The sequence below is a fragment of the Danio rerio genome, chromosome 15 (genome assembly GCF_049306965.1).
Source record: "Danio rerio strain Tuebingen ecotype United States chromosome 15, GRCz12tu, whole genome shotgun sequence".
Classification (NCBI taxonomy): Eukaryota; Metazoa; Chordata; class Actinopteri; order Cypriniformes; family Danionidae; genus Danio; species Danio rerio.
In genome coordinates, this window is record NC_133190.1 from 1,312,501 (window position 1) to 1,331,565 (window position 19,065).

General features: G+C 37.3%; 1 protein-coding gene and 1 long non-coding RNA gene across 2 annotated transcripts in view; both read right to left on the reverse strand.

Annotated features, from left to right (window-relative positions):
• The window catches only part of kpna4 (karyopherin alpha 4 (importin alpha 3)), a 408,827-nt gene that overhangs the window by 59,522 nt on the left and 330,240 nt on the right, over positions 1 to 19,065 (reverse strand). The window lies entirely within an intron of this gene.
• Positions 7,970 to 19,065, reverse strand: part of LOC141377994 (uncharacterized) — a 66,982-nt gene continuing 55,886 nt past the window's right edge. Inside the window, exon 4 of the long non-coding RNA XR_012391232.1 lies at positions 7,970 to 8,106. This is a non-coding gene — a long non-coding RNA (uncharacterized lncRNA). The remainder of the gene's footprint in view (positions 8,107 to 19,065) is intronic.

Here is a 19,065-nt window from a genome sequence, read left to right on the forward strand (position 1 = left end):
TTGGAAGGGCATCCACAGTGTAAAACATATGCCGGATAAGTTGGCGGTTCATTCCGCTGTGGTGACCCCAGATAAATAAGGAACTAAGCCAAAGGAAAATGAATGAATGAACGAGTGCCCACTATATAGGAACTAGTCTGTGTGTGTGTTGTCCTCAGAGGGTGGAGAAGTGTGTTCTCCTCCATCTGTTCATCTCACTGTGAAAGTAAACACTGTTCAGTTCAATTATCCATTAATTAGTTAAGCACAACAATGAACATCCTCATGAAAACACGATGAAAGAGTGAGTTTGTATTGACCGAATGTGTGTGTGTTTCAGTCATCAGATGGCGACAGACGTGGAGAATAACCTCACGGTGAGCACTGAACATCCGCTGGAGAACACTGTGCTGATGTGAGTCTACTTTTGACGTGCTCTTCACACTTCTTTAGTCCATTTCTCAGTCATTATACATCATTTTTTGGTGCATTTAAACAAACTGTTTTGTTAAACGGTTATATCCATTAAAGGGGAGCTATTCTGCCCCTTTTATACAAGATGTAAAATGCGCCTCTGATGTGTCTAGAGAGAGTGTGTGTGTGAAGCTCAAAATACCAAACAAATAATGATCTCTACCTCTCTGAAACTGACCCTTTCAGGCTTTGATCCTAATTGTGGCGTTTTGGTGACTGTCGTTTTAAATGCAAATGAGATTGTGCTCTTTTCAGAAGAGGGCGGAGCTACAGATGCCTGTGCGTCAGCATAGTGGCAGATTTCAAACTCTAAGGGTACACAGGTGCTTTTCACTCAGGGCTGCTGTTTATGCTAATGAGAGAGAGATGGTCACTAGTGGGCGGGGCTTTCCCCCTCTGATGACATCATACAAAGGGAGAATGTCAATCAAAGTGCTTCTGCAGACTGTGTTCATCAAGTCTGATTATAAACAATGAAGTTGACCATTAGAGGCTGGAGATATTCACACACTGCTGACACACAACTGTGTTTAAACCCCTTATAGAAGTGATTTCTGCATAATAGATGCCCTTTTGACATAAGAGTTTGGTCACTTAACGTCTTTATAAAATTAAAAGGTACATTTCACTTAAAACAAGTTATTGCAAATAAAATATTAACATTAAAATATTAATTTTTCTACTAAATTTGATATATATATATATATATATATATATATATATATATATATATATATATATATATATAATTTTTTTTTTTTTTTTCTCTTTGTTTTTCCTGTCTTTTTATATGTTTCCCTAACATATTAATTTATGTGTACTCATGTTTGGACTGTGATCTTTTTAATGTTTTTATTTTGTTTGTTAGATCAGCTCCAGGTTTAGTACTGACTAATCTAATGTATATACACAAATATACTACTGTAAAATAGCTATTGGCCCTCGAGCCAATAAGTGCAGACATATTAGTGAATAGGGTTGTCAACATACTGGAATTCGATACCAATCAGTACTGAACCACCCCCCCCCCCCCACACCACCTATTTAAGGCGCTGTTGAGCGCGTTCTTAAACATAGCTGATTTGCCACTGTGTTCACATGCTCAACAGAAATGACTGTGATTGGATCACTTGAGCGCTTCAAAGTTATTAGACAAACCAGCTAATCGACATGACTTTGAAGCGCTCCAGTGTTCCTGTATCTGTGGTTGTCAGTAAACAGCGGTGTGTTCGGTGAACAGATGACCTTCACAGCCAATCACAGTCATTTCTGTTGACACAATGGCAAATCAGCTCTGTTAAAGAACGAGCTCAACAGCGCTTAAATGTTAGCAGGAAATGTTTTTAAAATTGCAGCATATTACAATTATGGTTTAATGCACATTTGTCTTTGTTTCTTTGTGGTACTGGTGTCTATTTGTTATGGTATAGTGTAAATGTGTCCTTTTTTTGGATTTGGTATTTGTTTCTGTTGTTTAATTTTAATGTAAATTAATTTTATTGTTTTGGTTTTGTCATTTTATTTGTTGTACCCTAGGAAGAATAGCCACTATGTTGCTAGTGGCTAATGGGGATCAAAATAAACATAAACAAAATACCACATTAATAATAAGCATGGTTTGTTTGAGCTTCTAATAAAGTATTATCTGTTTCTGGTTCCTCCTGTCAGCATCCAGCAGGACTGGCGGGATTTTCTGCAGACGCAGGATATCCTGGAGAAGAGAAGCCCCTCCCCGCCCTCTCTGTCCTCAGACAAGATGATGAGCATGTCAATCAGCATGAACACCCTATCAGATGGCAGCACTCCTGTAAGTCCCGCCCTCTTTCCTCAGCTGTGGTGTTTGTATAGGTCAGAGCCCCTGTAAGGCAAGTCATTTCACTCGGCGACCATCTTTGAAACGCCTCTCGGGCAGTATGCCCGGGCATTCTGTTTGAATGGGGAAACATCAAATTCTCCAAAACTGTTTGCCAAGCTTACCATTACATTTCATATGCCATTTCATGCCTTGTATCAGCGGTTCAGGCTGGTGGTGGTGGTGTAATGGTGTGGGGGAGATTGTCTTTGGGTCCATTAGTACTAACTGAGCATCAACGCCACAGCCTACCTGAGTATTGCTGCTGGCCATGTCCATCCCTTTATGAGCACAGTGTCTCCATCTTCTGATGGCTACTTCCAGCAGGATAACGCAGCATGTCATAAAGCTCAATCATCTCAGACTGCTGAACATGACGATGAGTTCACTGTACTCAAATGGCCTCCACAGTCACCAGAGCTCAATCCAATAGAGCAGCTTTGGGATGTGGTGGAACGGGAGATTGGCATCATGGATGTGCAGCCGACAAATCTGCAGCAACTGTGTGATGCTATCATGTCAATATGGAGCAAAATCCCTGGGGAATATTTCCAGTAGCTTGTTGAATCCATGCCGAGAAAGATTAAGGCAGTTCTAAAGGCAAAATGGGCCAATCTGCTACTAGTAAGTTGTACCTAATAAAGTGGCCGGTGAGTGTATTTGCCTTAAATAGTTTAAAGTAGTAGTTATATATATATATATATGCTTTGCAGAATACTTTTCTTTTTTAACTAAAGAACAGTTATCATTTATCAGGACATTTGCATATGCTTTCTATTGTTTGATATTAGTTAATCGAGCAGCAGAACGAGCTGCTTGTAAAGTCTAGAAATCAATGGAAGTCAATGAAAGCAGAAGACTTCAGCCAAAAAAAAAAGGATTAAGAAGAATAAGGTTAATAAATGAGTGCTCTGTGTATCAGAGGCGTGTTTGTGGACATTTTCTCAGCGGTGTGTGTCATTATATGAAGTGCTGGCTGTGGAGTATTGTGCTGTTGAGTTGAAAATGTTTGACTTGAGCATCTCTTAGATGAGCAGCAGAGGGCGCTGTTGTACAGAACATTCTGTCACTCAGGCTCTCACTGTGATTCCAGTGCTGTTTTACAACAAACGACTGAACTTTAAAACTAAAGAGACCAACACTTGTACATCTCATCTTATAGTCCACCTGAAATCAAACATTCTGACACTTTCAATTCAGCATGCTGATGTATTTCACACTGAAACTGAATATTGAGTAGGGGGCGGGGCTTTATTTCATTATGTTGATGTATATTTCCAACAGAAATGAAATATTGAGAAGGGGCGGAGCTGTATTTCAGTACATTAACATACTTCCAACAGAATTGGAATATTGAGTAGGGGGTGTGGCTTTATTTAAGTCTTTTTAACAGATACTTAAACTGGGTAGGGGGCGGGGCTTTAACAGAAATGGAATATTGAGTAGGGGGCGGGGCTTTATTATAATTTGTTGATGTACTTCACACCTAAACTGATACTGGGAAGGGGGCTGGGCTTTATTTGAGTATGTTAAAGTATTTCCAACAGAAATGGAATATTGAGTAGGGGGCGGGGCTTTATTCCAGTACATTGATGTATTTCCAACAGAAATGGAATATTGAGTAGAGGGTGGGGCTTTATTTACGTTTTTTTGATGTGCTTCACACTAAAACAGATACTGGGTAGGGGGCGGGGATTTATATGAGTATGTTAAATTATTTCCAACATAAATTAAATATTGAGTAGGGGGCGGGGCTTTATTTCGGTATGTTGATGTACTTTACACTGAAACAGATATTGAGTAAGGGGCGGGGCTTTATTATAGTTTGTTGATGTACTTCACACTTAAATATATATTGATTAGGGGGCGTGGCTTTCAGTATGTTGAAGTATTTCCAACAGAATTGGAATATTGAGTGGGGGGCGGGGCTTTATTTCAATATGTTGGTGTACTTCCAACAGAAATGCAATATTGAGTAGGGGGCGGGGCTTTATTTCAGTATGTTGATGTACGTCACACTGAAACAGATATTGAGTAGGGGGTAAGGCTTTGCGTATGTTGAAGTATTTCCAACAGAAATGGAATATGTGAAGGGGCGGGGTTTTATTTCATTATGTCAATGTACTTCAAACAGAAACTGAATATTGAGTAGGGGGTGGGGCTTTATTTCATAATGTTGATTTACTTCCAATAGAAATTGAATATTGAGTAGGGGGCCGTTCTTTATTTCAGTTTGTTAAAGTTTTTCCAACAGAAATTGAATATTGAGTAGGGGGCGGGGTTTTATTTCATTGTGTCAATGTACTTCAAACAGAAACTGAATATTGAGTAGGGGGTGGGGCTTTATTTCATTATGTTGATTTACTTCCAATAGAAATGAAATATTGAGTAGGGGGCCGTGCTTTATTTCAGTTTTTTATGTACTTCACACCAAAACTGATACTGGGTAGGGGGCGGGGCTTTACTTGAGAATGTAAAAGTATTTCCAACAGAAATTAAATATTGAGTAGGGGGCGGGGTTTTATTTCATTATGTCGATGTATTTCCAACAGAAACAGAATATTGAGTAGGGGGTGGGGCTTTGTTATAGTTTGTTGAAGTACTTCACACTGAAACAGATATTAAGTAGGGGGCGGGGCTTTCAGTATGTTGAAGCACTTCCGACAGAAATTGAGTGTTAAGTAGGGGGCTGGGCTTTATTTCAGTATGTTAATGCACTTTACACTGAAATTGAATTCATCAAAATTATTATTATTATTATTATTTTTTTGTATTTTGAAGTTTGAGGACTTTTTTTTAAATCACCCCAACATGAATCGTTTTCTATTCTCATACTTTAATGAAGGCTGAACACATTTAGATTAAAACTGTTGTCCTTCGGGTTTATATTCTATGTTTTAAATTCTATATTTTATATAGTTTTAAACCACAAACACTGCTGACACATGCTACAACACACACACACACACTTTTGTTTTTGTGAATTGTGGGGACATTCTATACGTTTCCATTGTTTTTATACTGCACAAACAGTATTTTGTATTGTTTTCTATCCCACCCACCGCTAAACCAACCCTCACAGGAAACTGTGTACAATTTGACTGTCTTATTTGTCTTATTTGTTTTATTTCGGCTAGAATAAAAGCAGTTTTTATTTGTTTTTTTTATTTTAAGGTCAATATTATTCACCCTTCAGCAATATTAGTGTTGGATTGTCTCCAGAACAAACCACTGTTATACAATGACTTGCCTAATTACCCTAACTTTACCCTAATTACCCTAGTGAAGCCTTTACATGTCACTTTAAGCTGAACACTAGTGTCTTGAAGAATATCTAGTCTAATATTATGTGCTGTCATCATGGTGAAGAGAAAATAAATCAGTTATTAGAGATGAGTTATTAACACTGTTATGATTAGAAATGTGCTGAAGAAAATCTTGGTTAAACAGAAATCGATTGGGAAGTATACAGGAGGGGCTTACTATTCAGACTACAACTGCAGCTATGTAATAAGGACTTTGAGCATTTCATTTTTGTTCATATTAAAAGACTTAAAGAAAACTAATGTAGTGAGCAATGCTGATGCTAGTCCACACATGGACCTTTACTCTGTCGACTGCTGTAAGGATGCAATGATTCCACTAGAGGTCAGCATTGTACTCTCACTTTCTTGCATGTGTTGCTTTCACTGACTTGAGGGGACAATGTGCAGTGTGTTTTTTAACACCAATTATTCATTTTTATTATTGATGAAAGCATCATGGGTGGCACAGTGGCGCAGTGGGTAGCATGATTGCCTCACAGCCAGAAAATCGCTGGTTTGAGCCCAGGCTGGGTCAGTTGGCATTTTTATGTGGAGTTTGCATGTTCTCCTCGTGTTGGCGTGAGTTTTCTCCGGGTGCTCCCGTTTCCCCCACAGTCCAAACACATGCCCTATAGGGCAATTGATGAACTAAACTAGGGGTTCTCAACCTTTTTCACTTCGGGGCATACATATATTGTATAAAATGTTCATTTAAACCTTTATTTATTAACAAATATATAATACCCTTATATAATACTACATATACAGTTGAAGTCAGAATTATTAGCCCCCCTGTATTATTAGCGCCCCTGTTTATTTTTTCCCCCAATTTCTGTTTAATTGAGGGAAATTTGTTTCAGCACATTTCAGCACATAATAGTTTTAAAAACTTATTTCTAATAACTGATTTATTTTATCTTTGACATGATGACAGTCAATAATATTTTACTTGATATTTTTCAAGACACTTCTATACAGCTTAAAGTGACATTTAAAGGCTTCACTAGGTTAATTAGGGTAACTAGGCAGGTTAGGATAATTAGGCAAGTTATTGTATAACGATGGTTTGTTCTTTAGACTATCGAGAAAAAAATTAGCTTAAAGGGGCTAATGATTTTATCCCAAAAATAGTTTTAAAAAAAATCAAAACTGCTTTTATTCTAGGTGAAATAAAACAAATAAGACTTTTTCTAGAGGAACAAATATTATCAGACATACTGTGAAAATTTCATTGCTCTGACAAACATCATTTAGGAAATATTTAAAAAAGAAAAAAAATGAAAAGGGGGCGAATAATTCTGACTTCAACTGTATACCTTTGTTGTGTTTTCTGTTATTTCTACTATGAGTATATTATTAAATATATATAGTTTCATATCATTTTAATTATATTTAGAACTAAAACTATAATACACACACACACACACACACACACACACACACGCGCAGACAGCGAATACTGATTGCAGACGCGATCATGAGGCTGTTTTTGCACCTAGTTTAAAGTAGTCAATCAATCACAGAACATTACTTTGGTCATTTTATATAGCATATTAATAAAGAAATCCAAAAATTCTAGTGTAATATTAAGTAGGGGTGTGATGAGACGCTTACTCCATGCATATTTATTTATTTATTGAAATATTGTGAATTTACGTAAGTACATTCAATTAATAATTTCAACATCTAAATCATATTAATCCGCGGCCACCCTTGTGTAAACTCTGGCCACTCCTGTGATTTAGATGTTGAAATTATTCATTTAATGTTCTTATGTAAATATATATATTAATATAAATATTTCAATAAATAAATAGATAAATAATTAAGAAATAAAATGCGGTATTTACATTATTGTTTGATCAGCGCCACCGATGTGACTGATTCACTGAGATTGCACACTTTTTATTAAGAAATTATTATTTTTTTTAAATGAAACAGTTATAATAATATGATTAATAATAATAAAGATAAATTAATAAACAGATGCATTTTGAAATCAGCTTTTCAGAATCTAGTTTGTTTAGCAATTTTGCTGGTTGACTTAAAAGGGCCAAAAATCTCATCATTTTGCGGGTGTATTTTGCAAAAAGGTACATCAAAAGACGAAGATGTATTAATATATTGTGGCTCAAAAAGGAGCATGGATAAATGATAGTATTAGGCTCTGTAAGTGTGTGTGTGTGTGTGTGTGTGTGTGTGTGTGTGTGTGTGTGTGTGTGTGTGTGTGTGTGTGTGTATGTCTTTTGTTCAGTTTGTTCATTTGTTTGTTTTATTAATTCATTCATTAATCTGCTTTAATTTTAGACATAGCATATACTGTATTCTGTACAACAAAAGTATGTGAAAAATAACTTACCTGAAAGGTGTTTTTATTCATTCATTTTCTTGTCGGCTTAGTCCCTTTATTAATCCGGGGTCGCCACAGCGGAATGAACCGCCAACTTATCCAGCAGGTTTTTACGCAGCGGATGCCCTTCCAGCCGCAACCCATCTCTGGGTAAAAAAGGTGTTTTTAAAGTAGGATAAATATTGATTTTTATTTGGTTTGCACATGTTTGCTGAATTATTTTAAGGAATAAATTGCAATATTTCAAGAGTAATTAATGGAATTAATTAAAACTTCATCATTTCATTTCATTCATCATTTCAACATTACTCCTTATTCACTATATATGCACAAATCATTATTGTTTTGTGTGCCACCACAAGATTTGGTGTTGCTTTACTTGGCCACCTCTAAGAAAAAAATTCTGGGGGCATCACTGAGTCCTCGAGTCCATCTCGCAGCCCACCTGCAGGATTAGTTGAGAATCCCTGATCTAAACTGTCCGTAGTGTATGTGTGTGAATGAGAGTGTGATTGCTCATATTAAATAAGCCGTTTAAACAAACAGCCAACTTTATATTTTTGAGTGTAAGAAAATAGAAAAGAAGGTGAATAACTGCTGAAAGGTTCAGTTTTTGAGTGTAAAGAAGCACCTCTTTCACCAGGCTGAATAATTTGCGGAGCTGCTTTAAAACAATAATATAGTGAAAAGTGCTATACAAATAATCCAGCCTGATCTCACGAGGAAACGTAAGTATTTTACGTTTTGTCAGTTTAGTGGCTTATTCGTACAAATTCGAGTTCAGTCGTACGAAAATGTACGATTTTAAAAAAGGAGGCGTGGCATCCAACCCCACCCCTAAACCCAACCGTCATTGGGGGAAAAGCAAATCGTACTAAATAAGATCGTACGAATTAGCCACTAAATAAAAAAGTTACGAATTGCTGTGAGATTGCGTTGAACAATCTTGAATTAAAATGCTGTGCAATATACAAAAATCTTTAACAACGGTGTGTGAGTGTGTGTGTGTGTGTGCTCACGGTGAGTAATTAGAGCTGATGTCATTAGATCAGACGCTGCATCTTAAACGCTCTCAGATAATGAGTGATCACCGTGTCTGATCCGTCATGCGCAGAGAGAGAGACGCGTGTGGAATCTGAAGTGTGTGTTTGATTCCCGGCGGACCTGACCGGACGATTGTAACACTCTAATGAATAGAGTCTGGATCACAATCATATCAGTCAACCTTTAATATCAGACACACCGCGGTGAGCAATGAGAGCCAGAGCTGATCAATGTGTGTGTGTGTGTCGTGAGAGACAGAAACACACACGGCCTGCTTCTGACGCTAAATATTTAATGGGACTGTCATGAAATTAAACGACGGAGAGATTGAGGTGCCTTTATCTGCTCTCGCTGACGACGCTTTAATTAACACAGAAGACAATTACACTGGAAAAAAGGCTTTTCTTAGAGATTTTGTCTCGTTTCTAGTGCAAATATCCAACATTTCTTAAATCAAGAAGCATTTTATAGACATGCAAAAAAATATGGTGTTGTTTACAGAAATAATGAGTCAAAATGAAGAGTTGTTCCTTAAAACAAGCTAAATAATCTCGTTTTGAAGAGAAAACACATCATTTCACCTACTCCATCAGCAGATTGTTCACGTACTGTATGTGTAAAGTAGTTCTTTTCTTAGTGAATTTAAAGGCCTCTATCTTACACCCAGTGCAATAAGGCGCGAGACGTGTTTGGCAGGATTTGTTGCTATTTTCAGACCAGCGCAACCCTAATTTTCATGTTTTGCATCACGTTAGTTAAATGACAAATCCATTTGCGGCACTCATGTGTGTGCTGGTCTATATAGGAGGTGTGTTAAGGCGCATTGTTGGTGTGTTGCTATATTGAGGAGCTGAAATAGACGCACCATTGACCAGCTAAAATCTGCTCTAAAGTCCAGCAGATTGTGTTAGTTATGCGCCTGTACAGGTCTAAACTCTGACACACTGCTGAACACACACAGGATGATCAGCAACACACACATATCTTTACAGATGAAAACAATTAAAGGATTAAGATGATCCAGAAATGATGATTTTCTCCATCTGTATAAACAGCACTGCCTCCATGCCTTCTTCACCTCGGGGGCTTCTTCAGTTTATTGACGACCATCTGCATCTGTATAATGGGATTATTATCAGCAGGATTATTGATCATCTGCAGATTTATATCTGTTTTAATGAAAGCTAGTGTAGATGTGTCCAGCTGTGGGGTTTTGGAGACGTCTGCATCAGCATATGTGGATAAGAACAGGACGTGTGTTTGGATATAACTCAGTTGTTTGAGCACACTTCATTATTATTGCTCATTCACTCCTTTGCTGGAGATCAGAACTGAATTTAGAAACAGTTTAGACACAAATCTCTGCGCTTAACAGAGGAAATGAAACATGTGGGCTGATGGATGTGTTCAGTGGAGGGAGTTTCCACCGTTTCCTCACTCCACCAAAGTAAAGGAGTAAAGTAAAGAGGCTGAATGGAGGAGGCTCGTTCTTTATCCTCGCGCTGCAGATGCTCTGTTTAACTGTTCTCTCGCTAGTGAAGCGTTCAGTTTTTACTCTTACAAAGTCGCCATGTAAATAGCAAATGCACCATGGAGCGACACAACTGACTCTTAAAGGGAACGAGAGACGAGACTCTGATTGGTTTAATGCAGGTTCTGCTCAAAACACAGCCAGAACTCATTAAGGGAATAAGCAGAGCCCTGTTAGACCATGCGCATAGAGCATATTTATTCATTCACTCATTCATTTTCTTTTTGGCTTAGTCGCTTTATTAATCTGAGGTCACCACAGCGGAATAAACCGCCAACTTATCCAGCATATGTTTTACCCAGCGGATGCCCTTCCAGCCGCAACCCATAACTGGAAAACCGAGCGTATTTATCCATTCTTAAAATAGCAAAAGTGGATTCAGACACGGCCTTGATGCTTTTATGTCATGCACTTTAGACTTTGCATTTAGATCTAGATTAAAATAGGGCCCATAGTCTATATACACTGCACTTATGCTTTTCTTACTTTGAGTTTTTGTTTTATTTATCTAGTTAAACTCTGCGGACCCGGTACAGAGTCCGTATAGTCATCCACTTTCGCTTTAAGATTTAAAGGGCTAGCATTGCACCAGACCTCGTTTGAAAGTGTAGAATCTATATTTTCTGCACATATGCATCACTTTGGTTTTTATTCTACTGTACAAAAGTTATTCACACTTAAATTCACAGTATTTTGGATACCCGAGCTGGGTATTGAACATTGGTTCATTTTCATATTTTTCATATATGACACATGTTCAAGTTATAGCTCAAATGAAAGCTCTTGGCGGTGCTCATACAGTTCTAGCGTTCTTTTTACTGAATTATATTCACATATCAAACAGTTGCTGAATGAATCTTGGTGTTTCCATGGTGCAAAAGTGAAAACAATACATTCATGATCAATAAGCAGCCCCAGATAGCACAGACAGCTGTCATCTCTTACCTTATGCTGTGCGCTTCAGGGCCATTCTCCTCTGTTTTTGAGCTGATGTGCATAAGTAATGCTTTTATATGTCTGACGTGCTCCAAACACAGTGAATTATGTTTGATCAAACAAAAGAATAGTGAAATATGTAATCAATGATCGCTCCTGTGGCTTGTACAGCACCTCTCATCAGTTGGAACACAATAACTTTAGCATAGATTATGGTGGAGACATTTTTCTATTTTCCTATGATTACAGACATGTGCAGGAACCACCAACATTAATTACAGCACGCTAGACCACACACAACCTAAAAGGTACACTTTCAAATTTGATTTAAAAATAATAATACAAAAAGCGCCTCTCACAATAACTGAATATCACAATAATTCAAAGGGTTTTCTTTAAAATGATACCAAATATTTGTATTTAGACCTCTGCATGTGGATTTGGGAAGCTTTTAAATTTGGGTAGGCAAAATCCAGGCAGAAATGGCAGCAGAGTTGAACTGGTTATAATACAAATATCTACACATTCTTAAACCAAGAAGCATTTTCTGGACAAGCAAAAATATTGTGTTGTTTTCATAAATAAAGAGTCATTATTAAGTAGGTTTTTCCTTAAACTAAGCAAAATAATCTACCAATGGGGTCAGAAAATAATCTAGATTTTGCTTTGATTGTATTGTTTTATTGTTTGAGGCGCAGCTCATTTATTAGAGCAGAAAAACACCACAGTGGCAAATCCCAACACACTCAACTGCACTCCTCTGACTGATATCTGCTCCAGTTTATCAGGAAGGGATGACTGTGTTCTCTTTAGTTTCTCTCTGGATGGAAACGCTGCTTCATTCATTAATGTTTTATGCCCTATATATTTTTGGATGGATGTTTTTGAGCTCAATTCTAGCCTCAGATGAGAATAAGCTCCATTATTACACTCTCAGAAGTAAAGGTACACGAGCTGTCACTGGGGTGGTAACTTTTGAAAAGGTACAAATGTGATCCTAAAAGGTTCAGATTAATACCTCAAGGGTTCATATTAGTACCTAAAAGGTACAAAATGTTCCTCTTAAAATTTGTAGGTACTAATATATACTTTTGAGGTACCAGAATGGACCCTTCAGGTACAAATGTGTACCTTTTGAAAAGGCACCACCCCAGTGACAGCGTGCATACCTTTATTTCTGAGAGTGCATGATCAAATCTCACCTTGTGTGTGTGTGTGTGTGTGTGTGTGTGTGTGTGTGTGTGTGTGTGTGTGTGTGTGTGTGTGTGTGTCATTAATCATGCTGACTAACCTCAGAGTCTAATTGTCTGAGCATCCGCTAACACATTGCTGTCGAGAATACTAACATGTCAAAACAACGTGAGAAAAGAAGCAACAGAGTACAGAGTTAATGTCTTAATCTATTCATATTCCTCTTGGTGTCATTAAATTAACGAACTCCTGCAATTAATCAGTACAACTCGTTTAACAATTACAATTTTACAAATTGTAAGATACCAAAATAGAATTGGGATTGGGCCTTGGTGCGTGTAGGATGTTTGAAAGTTGCAGTGAGAGGTCAGAGTGAGTTCACGGCGGTGAGATGCGCAGGATAAACACACGGTGCTCGGTTCACACACGGTTCAGACTGCGCTACAAAAGATCAGAGATGCTGCTCTCCTCAGGGGTTCACAAGCCAGCCATCCTAGAGAAAGTGGGACGCAGAGAAGAAAAAGATGCTACACCTCGTGGCCAACACAACCTGCGATCATGTTCTGACAGAGACTTGTTTGAAAGGTTTTACAGGCCTCACAAACAGACTTCTCCAACATCTGAAGAGAAAACCAGAGTCGCTGCATTTCCCTGTGGACTCTTTGGGCTCTATTTTGACGGTCCATGCGCAGAGCGCAAAACGCAGGGCGTGTCAGAACGCATTTTTGCTAATTTAAGGAAGGGAAATCTGCCTTGCGCCGTGGCGGATGATCTAAAAGGGTTGAGTTTATTCTCTTAATGAGTTATAGGTGTGTTTTGAGAATAAACCAATCAGAGTCTCATCTCCCATTCCCTTTAAGAGCCAGCTGCGTCACGCCAAGAGCGCATTCACTATTTACAGGACGCAAAGTAAGTCTAAGTGGAAAAACTGAGCATTTCACAAGCAAACAGTTCACAGTTTTATAACAGAAAACAGTTAAACAGAGCATCTACTGCGTGAGAATGAGAGATAATGGATCTACTTTCACTTTCACTCTTGGATAGGGAAACCTTTACACACAGACATCAATTAGTCTTTAAATAAATATGTTCGTTTGTTAAGCGCAAATATTCATTTCAAAACTATTTCTAAATTCAGTTCTAATTTCCAGCAAACGAATAAATGAACAATAATAACAAAGTGTGCTCAAGTTATATAAAGTTATATCCTAAAACACATGCTGTGCCCCATATGGTCTAAAACCTGACAGGTGGACAAATCTAAGCTTGTTTTTAATAAAACAAATATAAATATGGATATAATAAATAACACTGTTAATAATAATAACATTATACAAACCAAATTGTGATGAATGAACTGAAAAAGCCTCCCGAGATGAAGAAGACATAAAAGCAGTGGTTTTTCATATTTATGTAGGCTAGAAAATAATATGTTTTGTAATATTTTAATCCTTTATATTTATATCCTATATCTATTCTTATTATATCCTATATATATCCTTAATATTTAAATGTTTTCATGTGTAAAGATATTTGCCTATTGCTCTCTTGTGTGTATTAAGCAGTGTGTAAGTGAGGTGCAACTCTGCGCTGGAGTTTAGACCGGGTTTGTTTTGGTCTAATGAAAAATCTATTATAGTTTCTCAAAATAGCAACGCGCCAGCGGTCCGCCTCAGAACGCCTTTCTTTTTAGACCAGAACGTCTATGAGCGCACAAATGAGCGCTAATGAATTTGCTGTTTAAACAGCGTAGCGCAACGCCTCAAAACCACTCTTGCGCCAAGCTGAAATTACTAAAAGACTACTGCGCCGCATCTTGCGCCACACTGCGCCGGGTGTATGATAGGACCCATTAAGTTAACTTGCATGTTTTTGAACATGACTCAATGAAGTTGTCCCAAAAAGAACTCAAGAACTGTGTAGTTTTAGCTCATGTTAAACGAGTAGTTTAAAGAAGAAGCAGCACAAACATTTCTGGAGTGTGTTTCACTGTTGTGTGTTTGTTAAACGTCTCCTTCGGGACTCTCAGCGTTTGTCCTTATTTCACCACCACAGCGTGCTGCACATAAATTGGGCCAATTTCTGTCCTCCGCCGGCCGAGCGTCTCCTGAAATAGCAGTCAGCGTCCCCATGGCAACCGCTGTGCAGTGCTGAGCTCCAGGAGCCTCCATTACGGCTCTGCTGTTTATCTTAGATAACAGGTCCAGCGGGAGCCCAAATGGAGGAGCTTCTCCTCGTCTGGAGGAACGCTTGCTTTTTTGGCTTTAATTGGTGGCAAGAATAACACAGGAACACAGATCTGCTCCTGTTTCCCCTCAGGTCCTCTCTGCCTCTCCTAAACCCTCGTGTTGTTCTTTGAGAACTGCATTCGCTTTCTTAGGGCTGCCACACACTCTAAACTCTCAAACTGCTGATTTAAATCGAGCTGAAACAACACAGTTCTTCAGTTTTTTGAGTTCAACTTAATTATTTTATGTTCAATCCACTTTAATTTGTGAAAACTGATAAGTAACCCTTAATTCCTTCACGTTTTCCCAACACAAATCGATTGTGCAGAACTCAGCATTGTTTACAGGGCACCCGAAAAATGACTTGCTGCTTGTTCAAACTGCTTATTTAAAATGAGCTGAATCAGATGCTTTGTTTTCAGTGAAGACTTAGAGAAACTTGTTCATGCTTTTATCAGCAGCAGGGTGGATTACTGTAATGGTTTCCTCACTGGCCTTCCCAGAAACACAGTCAGACAGTTGCAGCTCATCCAGAACGCTGCGGCCAGGATTCTGACCAGAACCAGGAAATCAGAGCACATCACAGCTGTCCTCAGGTCTCTACACTGGCTCCCAGTAACATTCAGAATAGACTTTAAAGTATTATTACTGCTCTATAAATCACTAAATGGCCTAGGAGCTCAAAACATTACAGATATGCTCACTGAATACAAACCTAACAGATCACTCAGATCTTTAGGATCAAATAAACTAGAAGTTCCAAGAGTTCAGTCAGAGCAGGGTGAATCCAACACAATCTCACGGCAATTCGTAACTTTTTCATTTAGTGGCTAATTCGTACAAATTCGTATGACCTAATTCGTAAATTTTAGTACAATTTGCGTATCCCCCAATGACGGTTGGGGTTAGGGGTGGGGTTAGGTGCCACGCCTCCTTTTTAAAATCGTACATTTTCTTACGACTGAACTCGTACGAATTAGCCACTAAACTGCCAAAACGTAAAATACTTACGTTTTCTCGTGAGATCAGGCTGGTGAATCAGCTTTCAGCCACTAACATCGCCCCCTGCTGCTGGAATCAGCTTCCAGAAATGATCAGATGTGCTCCAACATTAGGCATGTTCAAATCAAGACTGAACACACATCTGTTCAGCTTCACTGAATGAGCACTGTGCTGCATCCAACAGATCGCACTATCATGTCTTTCTTTTCTTTTTCATTATCTTATAACCTATTTTAACACATTTTTATCTGTTTTATCTATTTTTTAATTCTTATTTTTATAATTCTTATTATTTGTTTTTATTTTCTTACACTCGTCTCTTTTATTCCTGTTTATGCAAAGCACTTTGAATTGCCACTGTGTATGAAATGTGCTATAAATAAACTTGCCTTGCCTTGAATCAACACAATTCCTAATGTCTTACAGTGTTTTACATTCACAACTTAATTGTTTTATGTTCAGTTCACTTAAACCAACTCCACTAACTTGATTTGTGTTGGGACAGCATACAGAAATTGTGTGAAAATCTTTTTCAGCTGCAGCATTCTGGCTAAAATGACAATCACAATTTTGCTTTTGCTTAAAATAAAGATTCTCACGATTCTATAGATGTAAAATAAATGTTAATATGAGTCGGCTGTTATTATTATTATCATTAATATTTCTTAATCATACGGTAAAAAAACTATAATAATGTTATGTATAGGTCTACTGTTGGTTAAAATGCTCGATTATGAATAGACTTAATTAGAATAATTGTGTTTGAGAATCTGATATTGACAACATTATTAGACCTTTTTTTTCCACTGGTAAAATTAGACATTTGTCATTAACAGATTCCCTCTTGCTTTATATTCAACATTATATAGGCTAGAGTAGTTATACTGACTGTAATGACCAGGGAGGGAGTGACAGATACTACTGGAGGTAAGATCCAATATGCAAGTTTTATCAGCGTCAGGCAAGCAGTGGTCATACAGGTGCAAACGGGTATATTAAGGCAGTCCAGAATCATAAACGGTAAACAGGCAAAAGGTCGAAAGGCAGGCGGCTAAACAGGATAACAAGGATACAAGGCTAGGTTCAAACACGGAGAAAACAAGACAAAAACGCGTTGTAATGTCACACTAGGTAAACAAGACTCGGCAAACTGGATGGGTTCATGAGTGGCTTATGAGTGGTGTGATATCACTCTATGACAAGGTTCAGGTGGTGAATGTAATCAAGCTAGATGTGTGAGCAGGCGTGAGTGTCTGGGAGAAGTGCATGTATGAAAATGTAGTCCAGAAGAAGGCGGAAGTGTAGTCCAAGTATTCGTGCGAGAACCAGCCATCTCTGGGGAGCGATCGCTGGTTGTGTGACACTGACCCTGTTAAACATTTACTCTCATGCACAACACTTTGTGTTTACTATGATAGAAAAACATACCAAATGCTTCGCAATCATAACTCTATAATGTGATATGATTATTTAAATGATGTGTGCGCTTTCGGTTTCATTTTCACTGCTAGGTGCGGTTCATACTTCCCAAACGATCGCTCTGTGCAAAAACTGAATGTTGTTCACAACTTTATTAGCTGCGTTATTCACAGCCTGTGCAGGTTCTGTTCACTAAAGTAGACTTCATTCACAGCTCGCCCTCTATGTGGTAACTGGTGACGGTCAGCAGCTTACGTCACGTGTGATTTTGCAGCTTTGAGACCTCTTTGAAAATCTAGAGGCCTTTGCCTTTCATATAAGACACTTCTAAAACCAAATGATCAACAAGAAGTCTGTTCCTAAAACTTGGATAGGCGACAAGACTTCTGTCAGGGAATGTATAATTTTATGTATGGAATGAATTGTCTACGCACGGTGATGCGCTGAGATATTGACTGAAATGATAATTGTACCTGAACTGAATCGTAAGACCAGACGATTTTTTTAATAAAGCAAAGTCACTTCATTTTTTTAATTAAGCCTTTGAAACTGATGACAATGTTGAACTTTAAATTAAGACTTGAGGCCTACAGTATGCTGGTTTCATTCATCGTTCCCGTTTCTTGCACAGATTCTTCTTCATGACTCATAATTGCAGCACATTCGATCTGATAACGCGCAATTAGTCTCTTTTCCATCAGGAAGTCATCAATCCTCATTTGGAGAAAAAGACAGGAATGAAGTCAATAAAGCTGTTTATTGCTGATATCCGTCTGTCAGAGTCAGTCAGTCTAAGGTTAAAGGTGGAATGAGATGTTGATGGACAATCCTGACTCCTCCAGACTGATGTTTAATCATTCATACCCTCGAGTTCAGAGCAGTACAACATCTCACTGCATGGAATTCACATCTATTGCGTGTTTAAGAGTTAAAAAACCCAACAGAGCACCAAATATTCAACTCATCTAGTTGAGTTATTAATAAAAAATCTAATAAAGGTTAAAAACAACCCAACAAAGCACCAAATATTTAACTCAACTGGTTAAGATATTATTAAATAACCTAATAAAGGTTAAAAAAAATAATAATAACCAGACAAAGCACCAAATATTTAACTCAACTAGTTAAGATATTATTAAATAACCTAATAAAGGTTAAAAAAAATAACCCAACAAAGCACCAAATATTTAACTCAACTAGTTAAGATATTATTAAATAACCTAATAAAGGTTAAAAAAAATAATAATAATAATAATAACCCAACAAAGCACCAAATATTTAACTCAACTAGTTAAGATATTATTAAATAACCTAATAAAGGTAAAAAAAATAATAATAATAACCCAACTAAGCACCAAATATTTAACTCAACTGGTTAAGATATTATTAAATAACCTAATAAAGGTAAAAAATAATAATAATAACCCAACAAAGCACCAAATATTTAACTCAACTAGTTAAGATATTATTAAATAACCTAATAAAGGTAAAAAAATAAATAAATAACCCAACAAAGCACCAAATATTTAACTCAACTAGTTAAGATATTATTAAATAACCTAATAAAGGTAAAAAATAATAATAATAACCCAACAAAGCACCAAATATTTAACTCAACTAGTTAAGATATTATTAAATAACCTAATAAAGGTAAAAAAAAAAATAATAATAATAATAATAATAATAACCCAACAAAGCACCAAATATTTAACTCAACTAGTTAAGATATTATTAAATAACCTAATAAAGGTAAA